We start from the raw sequence: 9,061 nt of genomic DNA on the forward strand, positions 1-9,061 counted from the left end.
ATATTTTTTTAATGCTCTTAGAGACAAATAATGATAAGAAGTGCTTTGTGATGATGATTGTTGAGTGGGATGTGAATTTTTATTGTGACTCCATGAAGGAACCAAGTCTAGTGAATATTAGGATGTACTCAAATGAGACAAAAAACACTTCTAAAGATAAACAAATACTGACCACTACCTTGTCAGCAGGAAAGGGCTATTTAAAGGTTTGCTGACTCTTCTAAATCAGACCATTGCTAGAAATGTTAACTAATGTTAACTATCTCAGAACCAAATCAAACAATATTAATCTGAGTCAATATTCAACTTGGAAAGGAAAATTCATGCTTTTATAAATCCTTATGTTAGAAATGGTCTATTCCTACATCTCCCTTGTGTAAATGTAAAAGTTCAGATCCAAAGAAGTAATGATTTGTACGTATTTCATAGCCATTGTCTTAATTTAAACATCAACCAAGAAAGGTTTCTAGAGATCTTTTCACTTTCAGCAATATTTTTACATCAACTACCTCTCCTTCTTTCCTACATTTCCTTTCCCTGTTAACCCCCTGCTTTCTTCTAGAGAGCTAAATATTCTCAATGTTCTTTCATGGATGATTGGATGATTGGACCTTTAAAAAGGTCATTCTCAGTGGGTAAATTCCAATACCTCCACAAAATTTTAAGCAAGTTCAAAATATAATCAAATATGTCCTTTCATTCTTAGCATTTATATCTCTGATGTTTCACCTTTTTGACATTTTAAAATGAATTGTGATCCTGGTTCAGGTGCCTGACTGACAGCACTGGAAAATATAGTTACCCAGCCAATGAAATGATAGAGCCTGTTGAAGCCGGATATGGGCCCTAAAATCAGGCTACCAAGACCTCTGAAGTCATTTTGCTGTGATGAATATGTGCTCCCTGGGTTTTTCTACAACTAATTATTTGAATGATTATACATCAGGGTTGCCCATTTGGACCACTGTTAGTTAAATTTCCTACTAGTTTGCACACTAGAAATATCAAGGAAGAGCTAGACATGGCCACACCTTCAGGAAACAATCAGTCAGCTCAGGCTGCTATAAAAACAACCATAGACTCGGTGGCTTGCAGTAAACATTTATTTCTCACAGTTTTGAAGGCTGGGGAGTATAAGATCAAGGTGCTGGTAGATTCCTTTCTGGAGAGAACATGCTTCTTGCTTTGCTGATGACTTGTCAATTTGCTGTATACTCATATGGCTGAGAGCAGGGAGAGTCAGAAAACAAACTCTGGTATTCTTCCTTTAAGGGCACCATGCCCATTAATGGGGACTCCACCCTTACGACCTAATTGCTTCCTGGAGACCTCATCTCCTAATGACATCACAATGAAAGTGAGGGATGCATCCTATGAATGGGGAGGGGAATACATTCAGTTTCTAATAATGACTTTTAACTTTGTTGGGAAATTATTTAAACAGACCCATAGAATGGTGGGGGGGGGGAGCGCTAACAGTTAACATGCTGGTCAAATTCAGAATTCAGAGTAAATTAGGAAAGACTTTAAGAAAAAAGTACTCTCTTGGGTGCCTGGGTGGCTCAGTCAGTCTAGTGTCCCACTCTTAATTTCAGCTCAGGTCATGATCTCAGGGTCCTGGAATGTCGAGCCCATGTCGGACTCTGCACTGAGCATGGACCATGCCTGAGATTTTCTCTCTCTCTCTCTCTCTCTCCCTCCCTCCCTCTACTTCTCCCCCATTCATGCTTTCTGTGTATCTAAATAAATAAATAAATAAATAAACTAAATCTTAAAAAAACAAAAAAGAAGGAAGCACTATCTGATCTGCAAATTGCTTCATGACCTGGTTTATACACATACAACTCTCTGGCCTCTTCTCCTACATTCTGCCTGTGTTTATCATTCCAAAGTGCCAGAGTTTATGTAGCTCCTAGAACTCATTGTACTGTTTACATTTCCAGGTCTCCGTTACAGCTGTTCTCTCACCCAGATGGCTCTAGATCGTTGTGGTGGCTTCACACGATCACTCGGGTCTAGTTTTCCATTCATTCTGGGCACAGGAGGTGATGTTACCCCTCTACATTCCCTTGTGGTTGGATGAGGCCATGTTACCAGTTCTGGTCAATGGGCTGTGGGCAGAGTCTGGCCATTTAACTGACATTGGAGGGTTGTATATCTTTGCGTGGCATTTATTTAGTTTTGTTCAGTGTGTTGTGGACAGACATGATCGATTGATTTAGTGCTGATTAAACAGGGCTTTAAACTGACAACTCCATGCCCTCCCACCCTCTTGTGAAAGCATATATTGAAATGGAGTTTCCATAAGATCAATGTCACCTGTAATCTGAGAAACCTCATGATATATTACTGCTCTGAAGAATTTACCAGACCCACAAGAAATGTTGTCTAAGCAAGAAATGAAGGTTTTCTTTCTTTCCTCCCACCCCCTCCCCAAGCCACTGAGATTAAGAGGAGGCTTGTCCTGCCATCATAGTTCTTTTCTGCCTGATACTGTTTCTCTTCTGGACCTTGAACTATGTTTCAAAAGTCATAGTTGCCTTCCCTGGTCTGAAATCTTCTAGGCGGAGTTAGGGGTCTGTGCTTTCTGGGATCTCTTCAAAATCCATTTTCTGCATCTGATGCCAACCAAGATCCCCACTTTTTGTTCAAGAATATATGACAATAACTTTCAATCTATAAAATACATCTGTGAAACTATCCCTAGCTTATTGATAGGAGCATAGGAGTCATATCAAAGTCTATCAATGTAACACATTTCCTGGAATTGATTCAGATGTGGGCAATTGTTTATTTCTGAACAATATGAATCTCAAGACTTCCTCATAATGATGGAATTAAACTATTTTCATCTTACTAAATGATTTGTAGCTGAAAGGAAATAACTCTAGTGCTGCTGGAAGCCATTTTGCTGCCATAAGAGATGTCCGTTTGAAAATCAGAGGCAACCCAGGTGAAGTCAAATCACATTACAGACAGAATTATACGTCCCAGTAGAAGACCTTCTTACCGATCCATGCCTGAACTTTTATGTGATGTGATTCAATAAATTTGCCTTTTCTTAAGCAAACTTGAGCTTTTTTTGTTTTGTTTCTTTTTTTTTTTTTTTTTAGTCTGAAAAGGATTACTGATACAGAGTCTTTCTTCTATAATACCATGCTGTTTCTGCTATGAGAAAATTTAATGTTCAGGGGCATCTGGGTAGTGCAGTCAGTTAAGCATCCAACTCTTGATTTTGGCTCAGGTCATAATCTCAGGGTGGTGAGATCAAGCTCCATACAGGGCTCCACTGCTTGAAGTTCTCTCTCTCTCCCTGTAGTTCTGCCCCTCCCCCAACTCTCTCTTTAAAAAAAAGAAAGAAAGAGAAAGAGGAAAAAAAAAAAAAAAAAAAAAGACTGATGCCTGGCTTACAAATGATGGTTAGTAAATGGTTATCCCTATCATCTGACCTGAGAAGTGGACATAGAATGTTTGGGGGAATGGCAGAAGTTCTGGATTCCAGTGGGGTGAGCAGGTAGCCAGAGAAGAAAGAATTTTACCAAGGTCATGAAAGAGAAGGGCTCAAAGCAAATATCAGAGATTCCCAACATTTTGGGGGCCATTCTAATATTTTAACAGAAACTGGGGTTGTTTCACAGTGTTCAGGCTGTTTAAAAATATCAGAAGAGCCTTATCAGAATTCTACTACTTAATGATTGAAGAAGCCACCTCAGGTCTTAAAAAACTATCACTTGCCAGCAAAACAGGAGAGGAAAGAATAAGATTAAATTAAAAGAATGGAGATTACCTCAGAATTGTTTTTTGTTGTTGTTGTTATTGTTTTTTTGTTTTTTTCCTGAGAGGTCAAGGCAAAAATTAAGACACACTTAAGAAAACTACATCTTCAGCAGGAAATGCTTCCATATCTTTTGTCTGCTCAAGTCTTTCTCATGGATGAAGCTAATCCAATTTGAGAGCTTGGTGAAACACTGTGAGTGATGCTCTCTCATTACCTGTCACCTCAGGGACGAGGCTCTTTGGAGCATGACAGAACACATCCTCCCATTCTCAACCTGACTCACTGTCACTTTTCTCTTTTTGACCTTTTTCAGGAACTGCAGGGGCATCATTCTTGACTGACACTGATGCTGCCAGGCACCTTGCTCCCAAGGACAGCACCCACAGGCTCTTTGGTTATGACTAATACTGAGGGCTTTCATCTAACAGGAAAAAAGAAAAAAAAAAAACTGTGAGGGAAAATGCTGACAATTACTGTAGTGGGATAAATAGTGATGGTATCCTGCCAACCAATCTACTTCTGCTGAATGGCGTCCTTCCCATTTTTTGCCATTGCTTTCTCTTGCTTCCTTTAAATAATGATTGCATTGTAGTTCTTGTCTCATTCATACCTTTTACATCTTCTTCAAATTTTACATCTTTTACAACTTCTTCAAATATAATTGAGGAATTATATATAATATATATATAAAATATAATAATTTAGGATTTATTTATTAAACTTAATTGCCCATGTATTAAACAATATTATAACCAAGTATGTGCCAGCTTATTATATAGTTTCTTAAATTATGGTCTACAGAGATTGAGCATCAAACTTATTCGCTTTATTATGCATTTTAAGGGGCACCTGCATGGCCCAGCTGGTTAAGTATCTGACTTAGTTTCTACTCAGATTACGACCTTGGGATTGTGTGATTGAACCCTGCCTCAGGCTCTGTGCTTACCAGGGAGTTTGCTTGAGATTCTTTCCTCCCTTTCACTCTCTGCTCCTTTCCTGCTACATGTGCTCTCTTTCTCTAAGACAAATAAAATATTTCTTAAAAAATAGAAATATGGTTGTTTCAAAAATCCACTGAATACATTTGGAAACTCTTAACAAATAATAAGGTGGCCTCTTTAAGCCACAACAAAGTTTGAGAACTACTGATTTATTGTTTTTTCTGTATTGAGCACTGTGCTGGGCACCAGGAATGTCAAAGTGAAGTGGGCATCATCTTGAAACACTTTCTCTGAAAAACAGGTGCAAAATAATTGAGTCAGCAGTATTGTCTTTGCAAAGTGCAATGAAGTTTAGAATGATTAGGATTAGATATACTAAGTTTTCATTTGAGTATCTACAGATTAAATAGTCATAAAACATTATTACTATTATTATTATTTGAATTTGGGTCTATAACTTTTAGGATAGCAGCCTCCTGACCACTTAAAAGTAGATTCTTGTGCTTTTTTGTTGTAGCAAAGCTATTGGCATACTTAATACTTCATAAACATTTTAGATAAAATATTTCAATTAGCCAGAATTTTGGGCAGAGATAACAGATGAATTCAATCCCCTTGTCATACCATGATACAAATATTTCTTCTATCATGTGTCTCGATTAGGTTCATCAATGCTCAAGGAGCTGGAATAACTAATTCCAGAGGTATTTAGAACTGGTTCTTGCTTCCATCCAAGTTTTTTTGTTTTTTTGTTTTTTATAAACATATATTTTTATCCCCAGGGGTACAGGTCTGTGAATCACCAGGTTTACACACTTCACAGCACTCACCAAAGCACATACCCTCCCCAATGTCCATAATCCAACCCCCTTCTCCCATCCATCCAAGTTTTGAAGCCATGTTAAGATCACATGAAGTGACTCACTCATACAGAAAGAATATCTATGCTTAAAACTTTGAAGACCTCACAATTAAATTTTTAAGTTTGTGAGATACAGGCTACAAGACATAATGGAATCATAGGCTGTTTATGGAAGATTATGGGGATGAAACAAAGGCATTGAAATGGATGAATGGAGGGGGCCAAAAACGTTAATTACCAAAGGAAAAAAATTAAAATTCTGACATTGACTGGTCTTATTTCATTTTGGAAAGTCAGATGTAGTAACGACCTATGAATGACGGGCTGAGCAATGCTGTTGTTATTTATAAGAAGTAGTGAACTTCCCTGTGAGCCATTAAAAATAAAACCAAGTCAAATATCAGTGATAAATGGATAGAGACTGATCAAGGTAGCTAGCTGCCTTAAAGGTGAACTGGCCAGATCAAGAATAAAACTTATAATGCCATCAGTTCACTTAGGTAAAAGAAAATCAGGTTTTGAAAATTCTCAAAAAGATAAATTGGAAGAGTAAACTGTAGAGAGTAGTTTAAAACAAGTGGAAATACTTACTATTTCATAATAGCTCTAAATATTTACCATAATTCTGAGTATAATGTTAAAATCAGAATATTTTACTTTGGAGAAGTTCCAAACTGTATCACACTATACTGAAGAGGAAGAAAAATATCTTGCCACTGTTTTTACTGTTGGAATTTAGCAAAACGGAAACATGCATCCAATGCAGTGTCAAATTCAAAGACACTCAGATCATCTGTGTTTTCTCTGTGCACATGACTGTTAATTTTGGCACTTGACCATAAATGTAGAATTTTTAACTATTTTTTTAAAGCCTTCATTCCTCCCTCCCCCATAGATAGCCTTTAAAAAAAGGATTTATAATTTGGTAGTGAAAAACTTAGTCTTTGACTTCAGATCTGCCTTCAGTTCTGCATGTACTGGTTATTAGCTGTGTGACTTGAAGTCACCGGACTATTCTAAATATTAGTTCACCTGTAAATGCAAACAGTCCCCATCAGATGTTACAATGATTCAACTATCATTTGGGAAAATTGTTTTTCACACAAGAAGCCCTCAATAAATCTTTTGGTTTTTAGAAGCACATGCAATTAGCTTGCCAGTTTCTAGAACAAAATGCACACACACACACACACACACACACAACCCTGAAAACTCTGTGAAAGGAGTTTTTGTTTCATTAAAATAACTAAATCTCTCTGAATAATAGCTTGTAAGTATTCTTACATACATTCGATAACCTGATTCAGACACTGGCCTAAAATTCTTAGCACCCTGATTGATTTCATGTTGTAATGTTCTTTGTGGCTTGACATCTCTTAAGTCCCAAAGACTTAACTTGAGGATCCACAATTACTAAACTTTTAGTTTCTCTTTTTATATTGTAGGCTTAATAGATATTGATTGGGTTCCTTTGAGTACTGATTTGGCAGTTAATAAAAAACCCCATAACAATTTTCATTTCACCTGCATTCTCCATGTCCTACTTCAGGTACTAGGGAAAGCAGGAGATTTTACCTTTCATGAGAAGATATTCAGGAAAGAACTGAACAAGGATTTAATGTGGAAAAGGAAAGTTGCTGCAAAAGAAGTTAATGTGACTCCCAGGCCCATTTTTATAGCTGTGCTGTCATAAATCCTTTATGACCTCAGAGTCTTAGTTTTCTTATCTAAGGCAAATCAGCATACTTGGTGTAGTTATTTCATAGAATTTCCTTTGAGGAACAAGTAAGGCAATGCATATTTAAAATTGAACAGTTCAAATCAAATGTAAATTGGTCTTACTCTAATGATTGTGTTTCTTATTTATCCTGAAAACTTATTTACTTTGTTCATGGTACACTTAATGGTCACAGAAGCTTTAAAAGATTGATTTTACTATCCTCTTTATAGATTTTTGTTTTTAAGGCTGAAGAAATTAAGTCACTTGATGATAAATAATGGAGCAGGGCTTCAAACCCAAGTTTGTCTTACTTTGAGGTTCGGGCTCTTTCTTTCAAGATTACCTCTTAGTTAGAGTTGTGTTATAGGGAAAAATACATTCCTTTTTCCATTAGTGTAGAAGCCAAAATGCATGGTTTTTGTTTGGAATCTTGATTAGATTGCTTAATGTCAATTGAAGGTTTAGGTTTAAAAAATGTAATTATTTATACAAGAGATATACTGCAACACATTGATACATTATGCTAGCATAGTATATTAGGAAACATATCCTGAAATTAGACTATAATTTCATCCCTAACTACAACACATTTTTAAACTAGTTTTTAACTTTTTAAAAACTATACTTATCTTAAAATAGGTGTTATGGGACTGGAATTAAATGAGCTAATCCAAATTAGTTAGAGTGCTGGGTCTATAGTAAACTATAAATTAACTAACATTTTAATATTTATAATACTGACTGTTACACTGAAACTGGTTTTTTACTTAATAAAAAAAAAAAAAGGAAGAAGGAATGAGTAAAGATAATGTGCATTTATCCATTCATTACTTTTCTTTGACACCCAGAAAGGCATATTTCATTCCTTGGCAGACCACGTAACTGAATCTTAGTCTATGGAATATAAGAAGTAAGATAGGCCAGCACTAGGCCCACAGATTTAAAAGTTCTCATGATTCTCCTACAGTTTAAAAGTAGAAAACATAAAAAGATGGAAGGATTCTATCATCTCGTTTGACTCTTACATTCAGATATTATACATTTCTGAAAATACGGGCATTTCTTTTACAACTGTTCTACTATTGTTTCCAGAAAGTCTTTTGTATTAAATAATACCCAGGACATAAAAATATTTTCCCAATTGTTTCAAAAAAGTACTTTTACAGTGAATTTGCTTGATTCATGATCCAAACAAATCAGTTTATTATAACTTATAGATTTCTCTTAAATCTTGTTTCAATCTAGAATAGCTCCTAATGCCTTTCCTATGTCTTTATCGTATTGGCTTATGGAAGTGATAGATTAAATTTTCCTGTGGAATCTCTTGCCTTCTGAATTTGTCTTTTAGTCTCCTTGTGCTTTTATTTAACTTATTCTTCTATCCTCAGTGTTTCCTTTAAATGAAAGTTAGATCAAGAAGGTTGATTGGATCAGGGCTCTTTTATTATTTTTTTAAAGAATTTATTTATGAGAGAGAGAGAGATCACAAGCAGGGGGGAGGAATAAAGAGAGAAGCAGGATCCCCACTGAGTAGGGAGCCCAATGTGGGGTACCACCCCAGAACCCCAGAATCATGATCTGAGCTGTAGGCAGCTGTTTAACCAACTGAACCACTCAGGCACCCAGATCAGGGCTCTTTTTAACAAGACTATTCTAAGTGTACTGTTGTGATTTCTACTGCTTCCCATTGAGGGGGGCACAGGATTTGTCTGCACTGATTTGGTGATACTACTCTTGGTCCGTAGGTTCAGGAGGGTTCA

The 9,061-nt window shown here is 36.4% G+C and overlaps 1 long non-coding RNA gene across 1 annotated transcript; it reads right to left on the reverse strand.

The window, feature by feature from the left end:
- Positions 1–4,933: 4,933 nt before the first annotated feature.
- LOC309873421 lies at positions 4,934–7,243 on the reverse strand. The gene is made up of 3 exons (XR_014316351.1): positions 7,157–7,243; positions 5,846–5,947; positions 4,934–5,009 (listed from the first exon to the last, which is right to left on the reverse strand). It is a non-coding gene; the product is annotated as an uncharacterized lncRNA (long non-coding RNA).
- Between the last annotated feature and the right edge of the window lie 1,818 nt (positions 7,244–9,061).

This window comes from Mustela nivalis (assembly GCF_964662115.1).
Source record: "Mustela nivalis genome assembly, chromosome: 9".
In the NCBI taxonomy this organism is placed as follows: Eukaryota; Metazoa; Chordata; class Mammalia; order Carnivora; family Mustelidae; genus Mustela; species Mustela nivalis.